Source organism: Lonchura striata, chromosome W (assembly GCF_050655825.1).
Source record: "Lonchura striata isolate lonStrDom1 chromosome W, ASM5065582v1, whole genome shotgun sequence".
Taxonomy (NCBI): domain Eukaryota; kingdom Metazoa; phylum Chordata; class Aves; order Passeriformes; family Estrildidae; genus Lonchura; species Lonchura striata.
Genome location: NC_140743.1, coordinates 38,127,402 through 38,149,522, shown reverse-complemented (window position 1 = coordinate 38,149,522; position 22,121 = coordinate 38,127,402). Strand labels below are relative to the sequence as shown.

The 22,121-nt window shown below is 45.1% G+C and overlaps 1 long non-coding RNA gene across 1 annotated transcript; it reads right to left on the bottom strand.

Moving 5' to 3' along the window:
• Nucleotides 1-3,508: 3,508 nt before the first annotated feature.
• On the bottom strand, nucleotides 3,509-12,805 carry LOC146763172 (uncharacterized). The gene is made up of 2 exons (XR_014952673.1): nucleotides 11,848-12,805; nucleotides 3,509-6,934 (listed from the first exon to the last, which is right to left on the bottom strand). It is a non-coding gene; the product is annotated as an uncharacterized LOC146763172 (long non-coding RNA).
• Nucleotides 12,806-22,121: the final 9,316 nt, after the last annotated feature.

Below are 22,121 nucleotides of genomic sequence, written 5' to 3'. Positions count from 1 at the left end.
AAACTAGACCACATGGTGAAACTTAAAGATGTTTCTATATCAGCAAACACAAAATAAATTAGATTACTTAAGAACTGTGAATCCTTTTTCCCTCTCAATGCCCTTGAGCCTCACGTTTGGTGCCAAAATCTGGGGGTCTATGGTGCAAAACAGACTCCTCTCTCCCTTGATGGACTGAATATTGTTTATTTTGAAGGGTGATGACTTGATTGAGGGTCCAAGTTGTTTCTCACTGTGGTTTAATGGAGTTGGGGTGAGGGGAGGAGGAATGTTTTGGAAGGTTTTCATTTTGGATTTAGTGTGTGGGTTTTTTTCTTTTATTATAGTATTAGTTTAATAAAGTTCTTTTTTCCTTTATTTCTAAATTGGGCCTGCTCTGCTCTCTTCCTGATCACATCTCACAGCACTTATTTGGAAAGGTGTACTTTCATGGGGACGCATTGTGCCAGCGTCAAAACATGAAATATAGTATTCATTTTAATATTTGCAAATATTAAATATATAAATATAATGTGGGTTCTCTGCTTGTTTTTTCTACCTCTGTCGAGGTCGGGATTGAAGGTACTTGAGATGGTTTCATATTTGGACTCAGGTGTTTATTATTTCTTATCAGTGCAACAGCCTCACAGATGTGAATTCTGCAGTCTTTCATTAGCAAGGCACAAAATGACTATCTCTCGTTACAAGGTTTTTAAGACTAAACTATCCAATTAAGAAATGACACCTAGATTATTTTCCCTTTTAACCCAATAACTGATTTCTCAAAGCCCTCAATTCTGTCCAAATACAAAACATCACCCAAACCCATGAAGAAGAAGGAAGAAAGTGAAGAACAACCTGCCTTGTTACAGTGCGCTCGGGCTATGCTTTTCCCCATTTCCAGGGACCCCTGTGACTCTGATCAGATAAGAGCATCCCCTCCTTCCTGCCCTGAAAGGGTTGGCGGAGAGCCAGAGAAGCCTTCCCTGTCCAGAGCCTAGATAAGCCCATAACCCTTCCTGTTCGCTCTCTTTCCCCCTCTCTTTCCCCCCTGATCTCATGGAATAAAGAAACTGGACAACCACATCAGGGTTAGAGACTCTTCTGAATCTTTTCCCATCTCCTGATGTTCCTCCCCTCAAGGCCTCCTATCTCTGGGCAAGTTTAATAGTTTAGGGGCTGAGAGAGTAGGAGCATCAGTTGGCCCCCAACATGGGTTACTAAAAGCCCACGCAAGGAGCTGGAGCCTTTATGTAAGGGATCTCAAAAGCTCTTTGGGAAAGTCAACTACCCTGTTGCTTCAGCTGCCTTTAAAGGCTTTGAGTGACAGGGAGGACTGTTATGAACAAAATAGCCTGGCTGGGACACTTGGCTCGAACTAAGTACTGACATTGAAATGTTAATTAGATAATCGCTCCTGGGAATCACCTACACCCCCACACAAACTAGGACTGGCATGCAAAATAATCCAATGGAATCATGGGAGGGGGTTTTGGGGATGAAACACACCCCTAAATGGAAAAGATGGGCACAGTGGAGGGGGCTGGATGGGTGTGCTGGTTGGGGAAAAAGGAACCCCATCCCTAGTCTGTGTTTGACCTGTCACCATAATCTGCAGAGGACCAGATTGGACTGGGCTGTGGGAAGCAGGCACAAGGAAAAGAGACACTCCTCCTGGTGTTACCAGGAGGGAAGGAGTGGGATAGCTGCTGCTGGACCTTGGCAACACGCTCTGCACATCCCCCCACCCTTTGGCTACCAGTGTGCCAGGAGGAAAGGAGAGAGGACGCTCTGCTGATTGGGACTTCAGATACAGACTGGACACGTCTTCACCTCCGGCTACCAGTGTGCCAGAGACTCCAGGGACAGATTCTGCACGCCTTCTCACCCTTCGGCTACCGGAAGAAGCTACACCACCCCCCTGCCGAGCTCACTTTTCAATAAAGAGCTGAACACTAATAAAGGCATAGACCCTTTTCATTTCAGAGAATTTGTGCAGTGTTAAGAGTCTGGTGGTGGAGAGTCCACTGATACGATTAAGAAAAACGAGTGCAAAAGTATAGGTGGAACAAAAGAGCACATTAAAACACCTTAACAATATTTTAACCAATGTTGCATTCCCAAATTAGCTTCTACTGCATTTTGTATGCTGCCTAACAAAAGAAATACCAAATTTTACTGTGCAGTAAATGAATTCAATCTCATTTTGGGATGAAATTGGACAGATATTAACTTTAAAAGTCAAAAATGTTTAACATAATGTGTGGGAACTCAAAATGTCTCTCAGACATTTTTAGAGGTTCCAGGCCTTGGTCAGAAGCATTCTAGACCCTGGCAGACAGCTGAAAAACAGCTGTGATTTTGAGTTTGAGCCATGGAATGAATTGCCAACTTTGGAGGTGGAACAATGTGAGAAACTGCATTGACTTGTTTGTTCATCAAAAGTATGAAATTAGGATAAAAGGGGGGGAAGTCGGGACATGGAATTTGCAGGCTTGACTGGTAACCACAAACAAAGATTGTGAAAGATTTTGCAGGACTGCCTGGAACTGATAACCGCAGTGGAAACCCATTGTTGAAAACTGATAACCGCTGTGGAAGGAGACTCACCACCCCCACTTGTGAAACCCATTGTGCTGGAACTGATAACCACGGTGGAAGGAGACTCACCACCCCCACTCATGTAAGATAAAAAGGGACTGAAGAGAAGGAAAGGTTGTCAGCTTTTGGCGGAGCCAGGCTCCCAGCTGAACCCAGCGCTGTTTTGCTTGCTATCGCTTGCTGTAATTAATAAAATTATTAATTGATCTTAAAAGGCTGAATCAAATTATTCGCCTCAACTTATAACAACAAGCAGTCACAAAAGGTTAGATAGTATAGTAAAAATAATTACAAAGTAGAGGGGAAATTTTTTTTTAGTATTGTACAGGGGGGTTTTAGCACATGTACAGGGGGGTTTTCACTTTGTACATGGGGGTCAGAAGTTCTAAGATGGAGGAAAGTGGGCTGATCCTGTTCTTCCTCCTTCTTTTTCCTTACCTCCATGTTCTTGGTGATGTTGGCACTTACAGATTGGTTTAGAGTAGAAAAACACTTGGCAACATAGGTAGTAGGTATTGGGGAATAATTGTAAACATGTTATACGTAATATATCTTATAAAAGATAACAGCAGCTCTGGGCGGGGGGAGAGACGAAGAAGACAGCAGATAGAGAGGATGTCAGTGTGTGTGTGTGCCTCTACCCAGGCCGCTGATAAAATAGCCGCAGTCCAAGAACATAATCTGTTAGATAACTAGCAATAAACTGCCTTGAGACCGAACAGCTAAAGCCTGTGGAGTTTTTCTTTGGAAGCACGGGTTGGAGGAGGAATTTCACCACCATATGAGACCCCAGAGCAAGGCCGGGGTTCTCACAATAATGTTTCTATTTATTCTGATATTTTTACAAGCTCAAAAACAGATTTTAGAAGCAGAAAAAAAGCATACAGACACAGACTAATGTTATGATTGAGCACAAGAGGCCATCTGATCCGATTAACAGAATTTATTTAATTCATTTAATAGAGTATATGAGAGCAAAGCAAAAAGCAGCGCTGCGGCGACAGAGGGGAGCAACCGCTCCGCCAAACTGCCGCCCTGTGATCCCCTAGCTCACTCTTTTTATCTCCTTCCTTAGTTCACTCGTTTCTTCTGCGCAGTCGCATTCTGTTGCTAGGTGGTCGTTTTCTGCCTCCTGGTGGTCGTGGGATGAAGGCTGGTTGTCTTCCTCACAGGTGTCTTTTGATCTGGGGATTCTCACAGTCTCAAGTATACGTGTTATCTTAGAAATGCATGTTATCAGTTAAGCAATGCAAAGCCTATTGCCTACTACCGCTGTAAAAGGTTAGGAATGCGTATTATCAGCAATTCACAGCCTGTTGCCTATTACCTCTGTAAAAACAAACTTCTTTGAAACAAATTACTATCTACAGCTGCATCGAACAAAAAGGTCACCCTTCTCTTACAATTTCTCCCCTTTTTTTTTTTATCCTTCTTTTTGTTCGTTGAACCGTATTAATTCTTTTCTACTAAGCTCTAGATAGTTTTCGGCCTCTACCTGAGTGAGTGATTCATATTTTGATCTTACTATCATTAAATGAGCGGCCTCTAACCTACTCTTTACTATAGCAATAAGCTTATTAAAGATGCAGGGTCCGAAAGTTAGCACTAAGATGAGCAGAATTGCCGGTCCTGCAATGGTAGACAAAAGAGTTGTTAACCAAGGGGAATGAGTAAACCATGATTCATACCAGTTTTGCTGAGCTTCTTGCTCTTTTTTTCTTTGCTCTATTTGTTTGCGTAATTCTGCCATAGTATCAACCACAATTCCTGTGTGGTCTGCATAAGTGCAACATTCTTCTCGTAAGGCAACGCAGAGCCCCCCTTGTTGTAAAAATAATAGATCAAGTCCCCGTCTATTTTGTAACACAACCTCAGAGAGGGATCTGACTGATTTTACTAACCCATCTATGGCCTTTTCGATTCTGCTTAAGTCTTCATCTACGGATACTCGTAAATTTTTCATACCTTGTTGTTGATTTACTAGGGAGGCTACCCCCGTTCCCACTCCAGCTCCACCTATACTAAGCAAGACTGCTACTGTTAATGCTGTGAGTGGTTCTCTTTTGACTAGATGGTGTTCGGGAGTTATTTGATGCTCTAGTACATACTCCTTTGGGTGATATGATATGCGAGGGACAATTAACACCTGTACACAATAATCTGAACTTTCATTGAAAAGCCTTATGGATAAGCAAGGGGTGGTTCCGAGTGTATTACATACCCATTTGGTGTTGGGCGCTGGCAGGAGCCATTCTGCCAGTTTATCTTTTCTCTTGATGCTGATTGTCGTCTCACACAAGTGTTGCATTATTGCGGGTACCTTTCCCACACATTTCCCTTTCCCTCTTACTTGTGCTAGGGTTATTCCTGGGGTGCTATCTTTTCCCTGTTTCCACAGACATTCTCTTGGGTTTGTCCCATTAATTCTTCTGGTTTTGGCAGAGGATCCTATCGCCTCATAAAAGGGTGGATTCATCATGTAACAGAGCCAGCAACCCTCTGTCAGATTCGGGTATGTATAGTTTAAAACGCCAAATGTGGCTTGCATTATTTTCCACAAGGTGGCATGCTCGGGTTTAGGAACACCTGGCTCATCTATGTTAATATGGTTAGTAATAACCTCTGTCTCTGTGTAGTTAATTGTTTTAGTTTTAATGTCACTTATTACTTTGTTGGGTCCAATTGGTGCAGGGTCATAGGGAATAGGTTCTTTTTTAATAAGTATTAGGTTTCCCAAATCGTGTCCCTCTATCCAATGCCTAATCCCCCATGTCTTTCCCAACAGCCACCCTGGGTCATTTGGATGAGTAACATTGAGGTATATGAAAGTACAGTTCCCCAGTAAATCTTTCCCTGTCCATGGCCATTCTTGTGGCTTTACACATCCAGCTGGTCCATATCCCACTCTTAGGTATTTATCTGACCCTCCTCCCGGGGCCCATGCTGATGCTATTGTCTCACAACCCCAATAACCACAGTAGTAATGCCCGGGGAGGTTACAATATGACCTCCCTAAATTTGAAGCAGGGCGCATATAGAAACTTGTCAAATTTAACAGCCGCCCACAGCTTGGATTTTTGGTCATGTTACATACTCCAGCTTTAAAGCTTGGTGCCCCAGAGGTTATCACAGTCTGCAGGTTATAATGAGTATCATGATTTTCCCACCTACTTAATGTCCATTTAAAGGGTTCATGGGTTTCAGTAGCAACACTTTGGAGAGGAAAGCATATCATCACAAATGTAAGAATCTTTAGGGCTGAGTAGTACGCACTGCAGGGGATGCTGCTTATCATGCCCAATTTCACATTCCTACTTTTTCTCATTCCATTGTCACCATTCCCGTGCCTATGGTGGTCAGTGTTTTTTTTTACGATTTGGGAGGGTCCCTCATCCCCACTAGCTATCTCTCTGTCTCTCCTGTCAACTTGGTTGCTACAAGCTACAGGGTAGGCCATCTTCTTGACAGCAGAGATATTATTCAGGGGCGGGATTATTTCCTCTCTCCCACTTTGACCTCCGGGAGTTCCAATTTTTCTCATTTAATTGTGGGGTGTCGCACCTCAGTCCCTTGACCAGCCTGCGACACTTGACCTGGACTATGTCCGTAAGAAATGGACTTGAAAGCTCGTTGGAGTGGTAGCAATGGAATTCAGGATTTATTCCCTTCACAAAAATTTCCCACCACTCGGGAGATTCTTTAGTCAATTCCCGAGTGGCGACCTTATAATTCAATATTTCAGAGGTCAACTTGCGTTGTTCTAGCCAGCAGCGCTGACACACACTTTTTGGAGCCCTCCCCTTTCTACAGTGAGCCCACCACAGCCCTTTACAAATTTTACAAGAAAAGCAAGCAAAAGGGAAACAATCACAATCTAACCAGCTACATTTTACTCTAATATCTTCATGCTCGGCATGACCCTCCCCTTCCCAAGGTCTCTGCTCCCTTTCGAGTCGGATGGGCCGATAATAGGGCTGCTGAGCTAAGTCTTCTAAATGCTTACAGTATCCTGGGGGTTTTGTTTCTCCTATCAGTTGTGTTTGCAATCCCCAGTCATTCCCGACCCAAATGTCCCCGGAACTGGCAGTGTCCATTAAGATTACTTGAGGGTTCTCTTTACTGTTAGCTTCAAATCTCCCGGCTTCCCATCAATCTTCCAGCTCGTCTCTCTGGAAGTTGCCTGAAATCGAGTCGGGTCCACTGGCCTCTTTATTCTGCTAGCATGGGTCCATCCCTTTTCTGCCGTACGAACTGCGGAATCAGTGGTGATTAAAACCAGATACGGTCCATCCCACCTTGGGGTGATTGAATCTTCCTTCCAGCTTCGGATGAGAACCCAGTCGACGGGTTGTACCTGGTGTAATACAAGATCTAATGGTGGTCTTTGGGCCCACATCCCCTTTTCCCATAACTGTTTCTTCTATTTCATTAAAACAGTTAAATATTTGTTAATAATTTGGTCAGTAATATTAGGATTAGATTGAACTTTCTCTAGGGAGTAGGGCATCCCATATAACATTTCAAATGGGGAAAGCCCTATGTCTGCTCGTGGTTGAGTCCGAATATTTAATAATGCTAGTGGCAGACATTTTATCCAAGATAACTTAGTTTCTAGTACCAATTTAGTGAGTTGTTTCTTAATTTCTCCATTCATTCTTTCCACCCTCCCGGAACTCTGGGGGTGCCAATGAGTATGTTGTTCCCATTTTATGCCCAGGGCTTCTGCCAGCAGCTGTGTTATTTTTGAAGTGAAGTGGAGGCCTTTATCAGAGTCTATTGTTTCTGGGACTCCATACCTGGGTATTATTTCTTCTAGCAGGGCCTTTGTCACCGTTCGGGCTGTCTCCCTAGCGGTGGGGATTGCTTCCACATAATGTGTTAGATGATCTATTATAACTAAAAGATATTTTATCCTCCCCACTTTGGGAAGCTCTGTAAAGTCTACCTGTAAATTTGTAAAAGGCCTCTTTGCCACGGGTCTCCCTCCCAAGGGTGGCTTCCTTAAATTCTTCCTATTTACACGTAAACAGGTTGGGCAACCCTTAGTAATACTTTTTGTTAAATCATGGAGACCCACAGTCATGTACTGGGTGGCAAAGTGGTCTACCAGCCCTTGAGTGCCCCAGTGTGTTTTCTGGTGTAATTTATTAAGCATTTGCTGGGCTACGGCCCTAGGCAGAACCTCCCTCCCATCTGTTAACAGCCACTTCCCCGATTCTTCTTTTATCCCCAATTTTGCAAGTTTCTCCCGCTCTTCTACAGTAAATACAAACTTATCCTGGGTGGTTAACCCAGGATTCTCTGAGGTATCTGTAGGATCCCTCCTGGCTCTCTCGCTCAAGGTCAGTGCCTCGATAATTGCAGCCTTCTTCGCTTCATGGTCTGCCGCATTGTTACCCCTACTCCGGTAATCCATTCCCCGCTGATGCCCTTTTAAATGAACTACAGCTATCTTTGCAGGGCCTCTCAAGGCCTTCAGGAGGGCTACTATTAATCTCTGACGCACCAGGTTCTTTCCTTGTGAATTTACAAGGCCCCTTTCCTCCCATAATTTTCCAAATGTATGTACTACCCCATACCCATATTTAGAGTCTGTATAAATGGTTCCCTCTTTTCCCTTTAATAATTCCAAGGCTCTTAGGATGGCGTATATTTCACAGACTTGGGCTGACCATGCTTTGTCTAGGGCTCCGGACTCAATAACTTCTAGGTCAGGTCCCCCTACTATGGCATACCCTGATTTTCTTTGGCCCTCTACTATTCTGGATGATCCATCTACAAACAGCTTTTCTCCAGTCTCTAACTCCTCTTCTTCCAAGTCAGGTCTAATTTTAGTTTGCTCCTCTATAGTGATCACACAGTCGTGAGTCAGTGGGTCAGTCTCTGGCTCTCCGAAGAGGAAGGAGGCTGGATTTTGTAATGAGGTGGTTTCTAAAGTGAAATTAGGGGTTTCTAATAGAATCCCCTCATACTTTAGGAGCCTGGCATCAGATATCCATTTGTCTGCTTTTTGCTGCATCACACTCCGTATGTTATGTGGAGTTAACACCTTCAGAGTGGCGTTAAAGGTGATTTTCCTTGTTTCTTCTACTAACTCTGCACAGCCTGCAATTATTTGTAAACAGCCCGGCCATGCCCTACTTACAGGGTCTAGAATTTTAGATAGATATGCAATAGGTTTCTTTATCCCCGCCCAGTCCTGGGTAAGTACTCCATAAGTTACCCCATCTGTAATATTGACAAATAAAAAGAAGGGCCTCTTTAAATCTGGGTGCTTAGGACTGGAGCATGGACCAGAGTTTCTTTTAATTCTTGGAATTTAGATTTTTCCTCTTCTGTCCACTTAAGGTGCCCATCTTGGGTAAGTTTTTGATACAGAAATCTTGCCTTCCCGCTATAGTTTTCGATCCACTGCCTACAATACCCTGTAAGTCCTAATATCTGACGAATTTGTCATTTATTTTGCAGTAAAGGCAGGGATAGGATTGCTTCTACTCTATCTGGATCAATTTTCTTTTCTCACTTTTTCAAATAATGTCCCAGGTATCTAACTTCCTCTTCTACAAATTGTAGTCTTGCTTTAGAAACTTTTAATCCTTTCAGTCCCAGGAAATTTAATAGTTTGATACTTTCTTTCCGGACTTTGTCTTCTTCTTTACCTGCTATTAACAAATCATCCACATACTGAACTAGCTTTACCTCTGGGTCTGTTTTATAATCTTGCAAAATTTGTTCTAGGGCTTGCCCGAATAAATTGGGAGATTCCGTAAATCCTTGAGGTAATACCGCCCACCTGAGTTGCTGTCGCCTCCCCGTGTCAGGGTCTTCCCATTCAAAGGCAAAATAATCTCGACTGGATTCGTCCAGAGGGCAGGCCCAAAAGGCATCTTTCAGGTCTATGACACTATACCACTCGTTTTCAGGTCCTAATTTACTCAAAAGGGTATAGGGGTTTGCCACTACTGGGAACCGAGCCACGGTTCGCTTATTAATTTCCCTAAGGTCATGCACCAGCCGATAGGATCCGTCTGCCTTTTTAACTGGGAGTATGGGGGTGTTAAAAGGCGACATACATGGTTCCAATAATCCTTTATTTAGTAATCTTTCAATTTCGGGTTTTAATCCTTTCCTTCCCTCTAGTGAAATAGGGTACTGTTTTATTCTCACTGGGACCTCAGGGTTTCTGATCTTTACCGTGAATGGAGTCATATTCAATTTGCCCACGGTTCCCGGATTGTACCATACTTCAGGATTTATTTTCTCTTCATCTTCCAATCGAAGAGGGCAAAGCCTCATTTTCAATTCCTTTTCTACCACTTTGATTTGAATTCCCAGTTCAACAATTAAATCTCTCCCCAATAGGTTGTAATCTGTTTCAGGGACTAATAAGAAGTCACCCACCCCCATTTTAGTTTCTGATTCTACCATTACCTCTTTAATAATTTGTACTTCAAATGGTTCCCCTTTTGCCCCTACTACCATAGCTGTCTGTTTTGACAGGGTACAGCCTTGGGGCAGGAATTGAATGGTAGATCTTTCCGCCCCTGTATCGACCAAGAATTCTATTTCCTGGCTTTGGGGACCCACCTTTAATTTTATCAAGGGCTCTTTTTGATGTCTCTGGGTCCCCATAAAGTAGAGCCCCTGACCCCCCTAGTCGGCCTTGAATTCTTTCTCATCTCTAAGCCGCACTCTGCACTCTCTCTTGAAATGTCCCTTTTTGCCACAATAATAACAAGTCTTTTCTTCCGTTTCCCCCCCTTTTCTTTATTACCCGCTTTGTCTCGAGTAAACTTCTTCTGCCCTGTCTCTATGCTCCTACTTTCCCTTACCGCAGCAACCATCATTTTAACTTGCCTCTTCTGACTCTCTTCCTCTCTCCGGACGTACACTTTCTGCGCCTCCCGCAGCAGCTCTGCCAAATCCCTATCCTGCCAATCCTCCATCTTTTGTATCTTCTTTCTAATATCGTCCCAAGACTTGGATACAAAATGCACTTTTAATATTGCCTGCCCCATTGGATCATTCGGTCTTAATCCTGAATATAATTGGAAGTTCTTTCGCAGCCTCTCCAGCCACTCAGTGGGTGTTTCATCTTTCCTCTGCCTGTCATTGAATGCTTTATTGATGTTTTGACCCCTGGGGACCGATTCCCGAATACCATCAATTAATATGGTTCGGAAGTCCCGCATATTGGCCCTATGATCCTGGTCTTGGTTATTCCAATTAGGATTTTCAAGAGGCCACTTAGTGTCAGCTGGGTGTTGAGCATGTGCTGGCTGGGCATCCCAGGCCCGCATCCCAGCTGCCCTAATCATGTTCTTTTCTTCAACCGTAAATAGGATATTCAGTATGGACTGCAGTTCTTCCCAAGTGTATATATTGGAGCCCAAAAATTGATCCACTCTTTCTGCCACACCTAAAGGATCCTCTAATAGGCTTCCCATCTCCTTCTTGAAATCTCTCACATCTCCCGAGCTCAAGGGAACAGAAATGAATCCTATTCCTGGTTGTGGCCCTCCCATGGGCATTTCCTTCAAGGGAAACAGTTTGCCTTTTGCCCTGCTCCGGGTGACTGGGCCAGGCTGTTCAGAATCTGAGTCAGACTCATCATCCGATGAGGGGAGGGGGGGTGCTCATGGTACAGGAGGAACATAAGGAGGTGGGGCTACTATCAGTTCCTCTGGTCGTCCCTTTCTTTTCCCCTTAGGTTTTTCGGAAATTTTGAACACAAACACCTCTGGTCGACTCACCCAGATCTTAGCATAGTCACTCTCCTCTGGGCTAGGGGGTTGTTTAGTGCTCACCCAGATGTTTAGAGCTTGTCTAACCCATTCCTCTGAGGACCCGAATATGGGCCAGAATGCATTTTTGGAAACTTCCTTCCCTCCCCACACTTCTATACAGTAATGTATCATTTTTGCTTTATCCTTTCCCCTCGTTCCTGGGAAGTGTTCCCAATTGGTCAACATGAATCCCAGGGGACTGTCCTTAGGAACCGAAGGGAGTTTTACCCCCACTGGGGAGGGGGATTTACTCTTCCCCTGCCCCATTCCTCCAGAGTGCCTTCTAACACACACAAATAATCAAAGAATCACAATCACTTCCCCTGGTTCGTGGCCCAGGCCCTAGCGGGCTTTGGGAACCGCACTACTGAGGGTCCGCGCTCACTTGGGGCTTCCGGCTGCCAGCTCCCCTCTCATGCAACTCACACACTCGCCACACTCCGGGATCCCGACCCCGCCCGAACGGAACCCTTATACTTACGCTTCCTGCGTCGTCGTTCGGACTTTGTGCACAAAATTTAAGGGGTATCTTGGGCCCGCTTCCCTTTCTTTGCTTTCCTCTCAAGGCTTTTGGGTTTGTCGGTCGGGATGAGGACAAGACTCCCAGTCTGAGTCCGCTCAAAAGAGCGGAGTTGTGGCGCCTCTCCCAGAGAGGGGTCCTCCAAATCCGCCATCCGAGTCACGGCACCAAATTGTTATGATTGAGCACAAGAGGCCATCTGATCCGATTAACAGAATTTATTTAATTCATTTAATAGAGTATATGAGAGCAAAGCAAAAAGCAGCGCTGCGGCGACAGAGGGGAGCAACCGCTCCGCCAAACTGCCGCCCTGTGATCCCCTAGCTCACTCTTTTTATCTCCTTCCTTAGTTCACTCTTTTCTTCTGCGCAGTCGCATTCTGTTGCTAGGTGGTCGTTTTCTGCCTCCTGGTGGTCGTGGGATGAAGGCTGGTTGTCTTCCTCACAGGTGTCTTTTGATCTGGGGATTCTCACAGTCTCAAGTATACGTGTTATCTTAGAAATGCATGTTATCAGTTAAGCAATGCAAAGCCTATTGCCTACTACCGCTGTAAAAGGTTAGGAATGTGTATTATCAGCAATTCACAGCCTGTTGCCTATTACCGCTGTAAAAACAAACTTCTTTGAAACAAATTACTATCTGCAGCTGCATCGAACAAAAAGGTCACCCTTCTCTTACACTAACAGTCCGACTAGTGCTTTTTCTCATCCTGAACCACCCCCTCGATACCCCAGTCCTGATATCGCCTTACCCACCCTGTACCCTCCTGTAGCTCCTGGTTCTTGTGAGAAATATAGTCCGGACTTCTCCAAAAGTGAAAGGTTCTCTTCCCAGAGCCCTGAGGGTGTGGCAGTGTCTCTGGTACACACACGGCAGCATAATGGCGGTGGCCATGTGCTTTTGCGTTCTCCTCACAATCCTTTCCTCCTTCCATCCCCCCACCCTTCCCCCAACCCTTTCCGGGCTTCGGCAGCACCACCCCACCCTTATCACAGCCTCCCTTTGGGTTGCTACAGGAACGGGGGCAGGGCCGGCCTCAGCGCAGCTCCTAACCCAGACGGTGTGGGGGGAGGGCAGGGCAGCCCAGCCCACAGCACCGGCGGCGCCGGGATTTCCCCTGCGGTACCGGCAGCCCGGGAGGGGGGGCGAGCTGCTTTTCACTGGGACTCAAGGTGTGGGGGTGAAAAACACCCCTGCCTATATGAGTACTGGAAAAGCAGGAGAAATTCCTGCAATTCAGGGAAATTATGATGAATTCATACCATCTGTAGCACCTGTTGTATACCTAGGTAGGAGAAATGGTTCCAGAGTTTACCAACCACTACCATATAGAGACAAAATAGAGATTTGTAAAATACAGAGCGAATTTGGGAGATCAAGTAAGATTTTTAAAGGGATGATGAGGGTGTTATAAATGAGAATTTATTCAGCCAGATTAAAAATAAAAATAATTTTATTAGCAGTCAAATTCTATCTAGCCAGCCACATGGAAAGAACAGAGCCGAGCCCGGGATCGGCCCTGCGTGTGCAACAAGGAGTCAGCCTCAGCAGAGGTCTTCCCCTATGCCAACACACCTCCATCCTGGCACAAGCGGTTTTTTATAGGGAAAATTCCGCCTGAGGCCAAGATTTTAGCAATCAGTAGTTTTTTCTATTTAGAGTCCATAGGTTAATAAGATTTTCTTTTTTTGGTGATGAGGAGAAATAATTCAATGTCCGGAGTAGGTGAATTCTTGATGAGAGTTTACGGGAAGGCTGCATTCACATGGATCTGTCTGAGGATTTCCATGATATCCATCTCGGGCCATTCATGCAAGGATCAGCACCGATGATCAACACCTGGAGCCCAGACATGGCCCATCTCCTGGCCAAGCCACATCCTTTTACTTGTAAATCAGTTTCCAATATACACCCAGTCTCGCCTGCAAGGGCGGGGGGGGGGGGGGGGGGGGGGGGGCGGGGGAGGAACTAATACAACGGGCATAATCTAACAAGTATCTAATATTACATATTTCATACAAGGGATGGCACGAATTATATTTACTACACATAACAAGGGCAACTTTTAATTCAAATTAAATGGTACCGAAAGATATTATTGATTTATTTAAATGTTTACTAACACCTTGTGAATATGAGATATGGGAAAATAGGTGGAAGTTGGCTTTAACACCAGTTTAAACAGAGATACAACAAACGCCCAGTGAGGCCAATGATAATGATGGTAACCCTATTACAATAAATAATCTATGCAGCACAGGTGAAAAAAAACAAACTCGAGTGCTATCTAGGTCAGTTTTAGATAAAATCTGTAATGCTGCAGAAAAAACATTTTATCAATTACCAATAACTGAGGCTAAGGGCAGCTATCTTAACATTAAACAGTTTCCTTCAGAGAGTTTTTTGTAGTTTGTGGATCGCTTGAGAACACAAGTTGAAAGACAGGTGCAAGACCCTATGGTAAAGACAGAGCTGATTAAAGAGATGGCTCAGAGGAATGCGAACGAGACCTGCTGTAGAATTATCCTCAGCCTTCCTCTTGACCCATTGCCTACTCTCGCTCAGATGATTGACGCCTGCACCAGGAGAGCAGAGCTGTTCGATACCCCTGACAGAAATATAACATCTGCACAACTACAGCCTGCTGCCACGGCCGTACCAAATCCAAGGAGGCAACCAATGTCATCAGACCAGCTGCAGCACATCATCTGCCTCTGTTGCAAGAAACCACAACACTTCACCAGAAACTGTCCTCAAAACCAGAACCAGAGAAAGTTCAACAAACAAAAAAGCCTGAGCGTACAGCACGTGTTGCAGCATTTTTGAGAGAAAGAGGACATGAATTATCAGATTTGAGCTACTCCAGTCTAGGCCTCACATTTGGGCCTTGTGAGGCCTTCAAGCCTCTGACGCAGTTTGAAATTAAGAGTTTGTGGTGCAGCTAGAAATAGTATTAAGGTGTGGTGGGGACCACTGGGCTGTCTGGGTGTGAATTAGTATAGGTTTATAGTGTAAGGTTTAGGCCAATTTAAGGAAAAGGTAAACAATGTTAGTTTGCCTATCAGAGTGTCTTTGTTTCTGTAAACTATGTAGAAGCTTATATAAACTACTGAAATAGAGATTTTTGGAGTTCACTTGAGCTAACAAGATGAATGTATCATGAAAGAAACATCTGCCATGGGACAAGGGACATAGGGAAACATAAATCTTTGGAGCTTCCTGCATAAAAGATAATACCAGGGAAAACCAGGGAATGCATAGGACCCAGACAAAGGCCCATCTGTCTCTGGGAAGGAAAAGAACCCAGATAAGGAGAACCACTCTAATCTTCAATCATGTCAAGGCTAACAGATATACTCAGATAAGTCCCCAAAGGACCAAAAGTGCATGCGCAGAGGGGAAAAGTTCAAAAGTTCAATCCAGAGGAAGACTATGACCTTCAGCCTCAGAAGACCATCAGGGATCCCCACGGGACCACCACAGCGAACCATGCATGCCCAGAAGGGCGTGGACCTATTTAGCACGAGAGGCGAAGACCGGCGGGGCCAGGGGTTGAATATGCATAGAAAAGTTGTGTAATGTATTGCATATGGAACACCTTTGTGAATAAATATGTGGGACAGACGGCAGCTCAGGGCACAAGTTTTTGGAGACCTATTTAGCTTGTGCCGAGCGCTGACATACATACCCACTTCATAACTACATCGAGTTGTGGAGTCTATTTATTCCGCATATCACTTCACTACCGTCTTATCTCGAATAAACGGAGAGCGTTTGATTAACCACATTGGTTCAGATCTGTGTTTGTCTTGTCCAGCTTCCCTTTTTCCTGAGATTTCCCTGGCTTTTAGTGGCGCCCGACCAGGGACTCAGGATGCTCCGGAAAAGCTCCCAAATTACTCTTAGAGTAACGGGGAGCCGAGTTTGTGTCGCGCGATGAAAAATGAGGTCCAAATTGCCTTATGGTGACAGGACTGGGAACCCAAATTTTTTTGTGTGAACGCGGATCAGGTGAAACGGAGCAGAAGACTCCGGACTCTGAAATCGGGCCGTTCCCGAAGGGACGAAAAAGACTTCGCATCGTTGTTTGTTTGCGAGAGTCCGCTGGAGCAGTGAAGACCTCGGCATTCTTGAAGAACCTGAAGAGCGGGTGTGGACGTGGCCGGGGCCAGGAGCTGGAGCGGGAGCTGCTGCCTTGCCGAAGAAAAGCAAGAGCAGCAACCCGTGAAGCTTGGAGGTAAGCCGCGGAGAGGGTGAAAGTTCACCATGGATGAGGACCTGCAGGTTTCCGTGCGGCTTCTGTAAGAGAAGGGTGACCTTTTTGTTCGATGCAGCTGCAGATAGTAATTTGTTTCAAGGAAGTTTCTTTTTTTTTTTATTTTACAGCGGTAATAGGCAACAGGCTGTGAATTGCTGATAACACGCATTCCTAAGCTTTTACAGCGGTAGCAGGCAATAGGCTTTGCATTGCTTAACTGATAACACGCATTTCTAAGATAACACGTATACTTGAGACTGTGAGAATCCTTAGATCAAAGGACACCTGTGAGGAAGACAACCAGCCTTCATCCCACGACCACCAGAAGGCAGAAAACGACCACCTAGCAACAGAATGCGACTGCGCAGAAGAAAAGAGTGAACTAAGGAAGAAGATAAAAACAGCGAACTAGGAGATCACAGGCGCGGCAGCTTGGCGGAGCGGTTGCTCCCCTCTGTCGCCGCAGCGCTGCTTTTTTGCTTTGCTCTCATATACCCTATTAAATGAATTAAATAAATTCTGTTAATTGGATCAGATGGCCTCTTGTGCTCACTCATAACAATTTGGTGCCGTGACTCGGATGGCGGATTTGGAGGACCCCTCTCTGGGAGAGGCGCCACAACTCCGCTCTTTTGAGCGGACTCAGACTGGGAGTCTTGTCCTCATCCCGACCGACGAACCCAAAAGCCTTGAGAGGAAAGCAAAGAAAGGGAAGCGGGCCCAAGATACCCCTTAAATTTTGTGCACAAAGTTCGAACGATGACGCAGGAAGCGTAAGTATAAGGGTTCTGTTCGGGCGGGGTCGGGATCCCGGAGTGTGGCGAGTGTGTGGGTTGCACGAGAGGGGAGCCGGCAGCCGGACTCCCCAAGTGAACCCGGACCCTCAGTAGTGCGGTTCCCAAAGCCCGCTAGGGCCTGGGCCACGAACCAGGGGAAGTGAATGTGATTATTTGATTATTTGTGTGTGTTAGAAGGCACTCTGGAGGAATGGGGCAGGGGAAGAGTAAATCCCCCTCCCCAGTGGGGGTAAAACTCCCTTCGGTTCCTAAGGACAGTCCCCTGGGATTCATGTTGACCAATTGGGAACACTTCCCAGGAACGAGGGGAAAGGATAAAGCAAAAATGATACATTACTGTATAGAAGTGTGGGGAGGGAAGGAAGTTTCTAAAAATGCATTCTGGCCCATATTCAGGTCCTCAGAGGAATGGGTTAGACAAGCTCTAAACATCTGGGTGAGCACTAAACAACCCCCTAACCCAGAGGAGAGTGACTATGCTAAGATCTGGGTGAGTCCACCAGAGGTGCTTGTGTTCAAACTTTCCGAAAAACCTAAGGGGAAAAGAAAGGGACGACCAGAGGAACTGATAGCAGCCCCACCCCCTTATGTTCCTCCTGTACCACGAGCACCCCCTCTCCTCTCATCGGATGATGAGTCTGACTCAGATTCTGAACAGCCTGGCCCAGTCACCCGGAGCAGGGCAAAAGGCAAACTGTTTCCCTTGAGGGAAATGCCCATGGGGGGGGCACAAACAGGAATAGGATTCATTTCTGTTCCCTTGAGCTCGGGAGATGTGAGAGATTTCAAGAAGGAGATGGGAAACTTATTAGAGGATCCTTTAGGTGTGGCAGAAAGAGAGGATCAATTTTTGGGCCCCAATATATACACTTGGGAAGAACTGCAGTCCATACTGAATATCCTATTTACGGTTGAAGAAAAGAACATGATTAGGGCAGCTGGGATGCGGGCCTGGGATGCCCAGCCAGCACATGCTCAACACCCAGCTGACACTAAGTGGCCTCTTGAAAATCCTAATTGGAATAACCAAGACCAGGATCATAGGGCCAATATGCGGGACTTCCGAACCATATTAATTGATGGTATTCGGGAATCGGTCCCCAGGGGTCAAAACATCAATAAAGCATTCAATGACAGGCAGAGGAAAGATGAAACACCCACTGAGTGGCTGGAGAGGCTGCGAAAGAACTTCCAATTATATTCAGGATTAAGACCGAATGATCCAATGGGGCAGGCAATATTAAAAGTGCATTTTGTATCCAAGTCTTGGGACGATATTAGAAAGAAGATACAAAAGATGGAGGATTGGCAGGATAGGGATTTGGCAGAGCTGCTGCGGGAGGCGCAGAAAGTGTACGTCCGGAGAGAGGAAGAGAGTCAGAAGAGGCAAGTTAAAATGATGGTTGCTGCGGTAAGGGAAAGTAGGAGCATAGAGACAGGGCAGAAGAAGTTTACTCAAGACAAAGCGGGTAATAAAGAAAGGGGGGGGGAAACGGAAGAAAAGACTTGTTATTATTGTGGCAAAAAGGGACATTTCAAGAGAGAGTGCAGAGTGCGGCTTAGAGATGAGAAAGAATTCAAGGCCGACTAGGGGGGTCAGGGGCTCTACTTTATGGGGACCCAGAGACATCAAAAAGAGCCCTTGATAAAATTAAAGGTGGGTCCCCAAAGCCAGGAAATAGAATTCTTGGTCGATACAGGGGCGGAAAGATCTACCATTCAATTCCTGCCCCAAGGCTGTACCCTGACAAAACAGACAGCTATGGTAGTAGGGGCAAAAGGGGAACCATTTGAAGTACAAATTATTAAAGAGGTAATGGTAGAATCAGAAACTAAAATGGGGGTGGGTGACTTCTTATTAGTCCCTGAAACAGATTACAACCTACTGGGGAGAGATTTAATTGTTGAACTGGGAATTCAAATCAAAGTGGTAGAAAAGGAATTGAAAATCAGGCTTTGCCATCTCCGATTGGAAGATGAAGAGAAAATAAATCCTGAAGTATGGTACAATCCGGGAACCGTGGGCAAATTGAATATGACTCCATTCACGGTAAAGATCAGAAACCCTGAGGTCCCGGTGAGAATAAAACAGTACCCTATTTCACTAGAGGGAAGGAAAGGATTAAAACCTGAAATTGAAAGATTACTAAATAAAGGATAATTGGAACCATGTATGTCGCCTTTTAACACCTCCATACTCCCAGTTGAAAAGGCAGATGGATCCTATCGGATGGTGCATGACTTTAGGGAAATTAATAAGCGAACCGTGGCTCGGTTCCCAGTAGTGTCAAACCCCTATACCCTTTTGAGTAAATTAGGACCTGAAAACGAGTGGTATAGTGTCATAGACCTGAAAGATGCCTTTTGGGCCTGCCCTCTGGATGAATCCAGTCGAGATTATTTTGCCTTTGAATGGGAAGACCCTGACACGGGGAGGCGACAGCAACTCAGGTGGGCTGTATTACCTCAAGGATTTACGGAATCTCCCAATTTATTCAGGCAAGCCCTAGAACAAATTTTGCAAGATTATAAAACAGACCCGGAGGTAAAGCTAGTTCAGTATGTGGATGATTTGTTAATAGCAGGTAAAGAAGAAGACAAAGTCCGGAAAGAAAGTATCAAACTATTAAATTTCCTGGGACTGAAAGGATTAAAACTTTCTAAAGCAAAACTACAATTTGCAGAAGAGGAAGTTAGGTACCTGGGACATTATTTGAAAAAGGGAGAAAAGAAAATTGATCCAGATAGAGTAGAAGCAATCCTATCCCTGCCTTTACCGCAAAATAAACGACAAATTCGTCAGATATTAGGACTTACAGGGTATTGTAGGCAGTGGATTGAAAACTATAGCGGGAAGGCAAGATTTCTGTATCAAAAACTTACCCAAGATGGACACCTTAAGTGGACAGAAGAGGAAAAATCTAAATTCCAAGAATTAAAAGAAACTCTGGTCCATGCTTCAGTCCTAAGCCTCCCAGATTTAAAGAGGCCCTTCGTTTTATTCGTCAATATTACAGATGGGGTAACTTATGGAGTACTTACCCAGGACTGGGCGGGGAAAAAGAAACCTATTGCATATCTATCTAAAATTCTAGACACTGTAAGTAGGGCATGGCCGGGCTGTTTACAAATAATTGCAGGCTGTGCAGAGTTAGTAGAAGAAACAAGGAAAATCACCTTTAATGCCACTCTGAAGGTGTTAACTCCACATAACATACGGAGTGTGATGCAGCAAAAAGCAGACAAATGGATATCTGATGCCAGGCTCCTAAAGTATGAGGGGATTCTATTAGAAACCCCTAATTTCACTTTAGAAACCACCTCATTGCAAAATCCAGCCTCCTTCCTCTTCGGAGAGCCAGAGACTGACCCACTGACTCACGACTGTGTGATCACTATAGAGGAGCAAACTAAAATTAGACCTGACTTGGAAGAGGAGGAGTTAGAGACTGGAGAGAAACTGTTTGTAGATGGATCATCCAGAATAGTAGAGGGCCAAAGAAAATCAGGGTATGCCATAGTAGGGGGACCTGACCTGGAAGTAATTGAGTCCGGAGCCCTAGACAAAGCATGGTCAGCCCAAGCCTGTGAAATATATGCCATCCTAAGAGCCTTAGAATTATTAAAGGGAAAAGAGGGAACCATTTATACAGACTCTAAATATGGGTACGGGGTAGTACATACATTTGGGAAGTTATGGGAAGAAAGGGGCCTTGTGAATTCACAAGGAAAGAACCTAGTGCGTCAGAGATTAATAGTAGCCCTCCCGAAGGCCTTGAGAGGCCCTGCAAAGATAGCTGTAGTTCATTTAAAAGGGCATCAGCGGGGAATGGATTACCGGAGTAGGGGTAACAACGCGACAGACCATGAAGCGAAAAAGGCTGCAATTATCGAGGCACTGACCTTGAGCGAGAGAGCCAGGAGGGATCCTACAGATACCTCAGAGAATCCTGGGTTAACCACCCAGGAGAAACTTGTATTTACTGTAGAAGAGCGGGAGAAACTTGCAAAATTGGGGATAAAAGAAGAATTGGGGAAGTGGCTGTTAACGGATGGGAGGGAGGTTCTGCCTAGGGCCGTAGCCCAGCAAATGCTTAATAAATTACACCAGAAAACACACTGGGGCACTCAAGGGCTGGTAGACCACTTTGCCACCCAGTACATGACTGTGGGTCTCCATGATTTAACAAAAAGTATTACTAAGGGTTGCCCAACCTGTTTACGTGTAAATAGGAAGAATTTAAGGAAGCCACCCTTGGGAGGGAGACCCGTGGCAAAGAGGCCTTTTACAAATTTACAGGTAGACTTTACAGAGCTTCCCAAAGTGGGGAGGATAAAATATCTTTTAGTTATAATAGATCATCTAACACATTATGTGGAAGCAATCCCCACCGCTAGGGAGACAGCCCGAACGGTGACAAAGGCCCTGCTAGAAGAAATAATACCCAGGTATGGAGTCCCAGAAACAATAGACTCTGATAAAGGCCCCCACTTCACTTCAAAAACAACACAGCTGCTGGCAGAAGCCCTGGGCATAAAATGGGAACAACATACTCCCTGGCACCCCCAGAGTTCCGGGAGGGTGGAAAGAATGAATGGAGAAATTAAGAAACAACTCACTAAATTGGTACTAGAAACTAAGTTATCTTGGATAAAATGTCTGCCACTAGCATTATTAAATATTCGGACTCAACCACGAGCAGACATAGGGCTTTCCCCATTTGAAATGTTATATGGCATGCCCTACTCCCTAGAGAAAGTTCAATCTAATCCTAATATCACTGACCAAAGTATTAACAAATATTTAACTGTTTTAATGAAATACAAGAGACAGTTATGGGAAAAGGGGATGTGGGCCCAAAGACCACCATTAGATCTTGTATTACACCAGGTACAACCCGGCGACTGGGTTCTCATCCGAAGCTGGAAGGAAGATTCAATCACCCCAAGGTGGGACGGACCGTATCTGGTTTTAATCACCACTGATTCCGCAGTTCGTACGGCAGAAAAGGGATGGACCCATGCTAGCAGAATAAAGGGGCCAGTGGACCCGACTCGATTCCATGCAACTTCCAGAGAGACGAGCTGGAAGATTGATGGGAAGCCGGGAGATTTGAAGCTAACAGTAAAGAGAACCCTCAAGTAATCTTAATGGACACTGCCAGCTCCGGGGACATTTG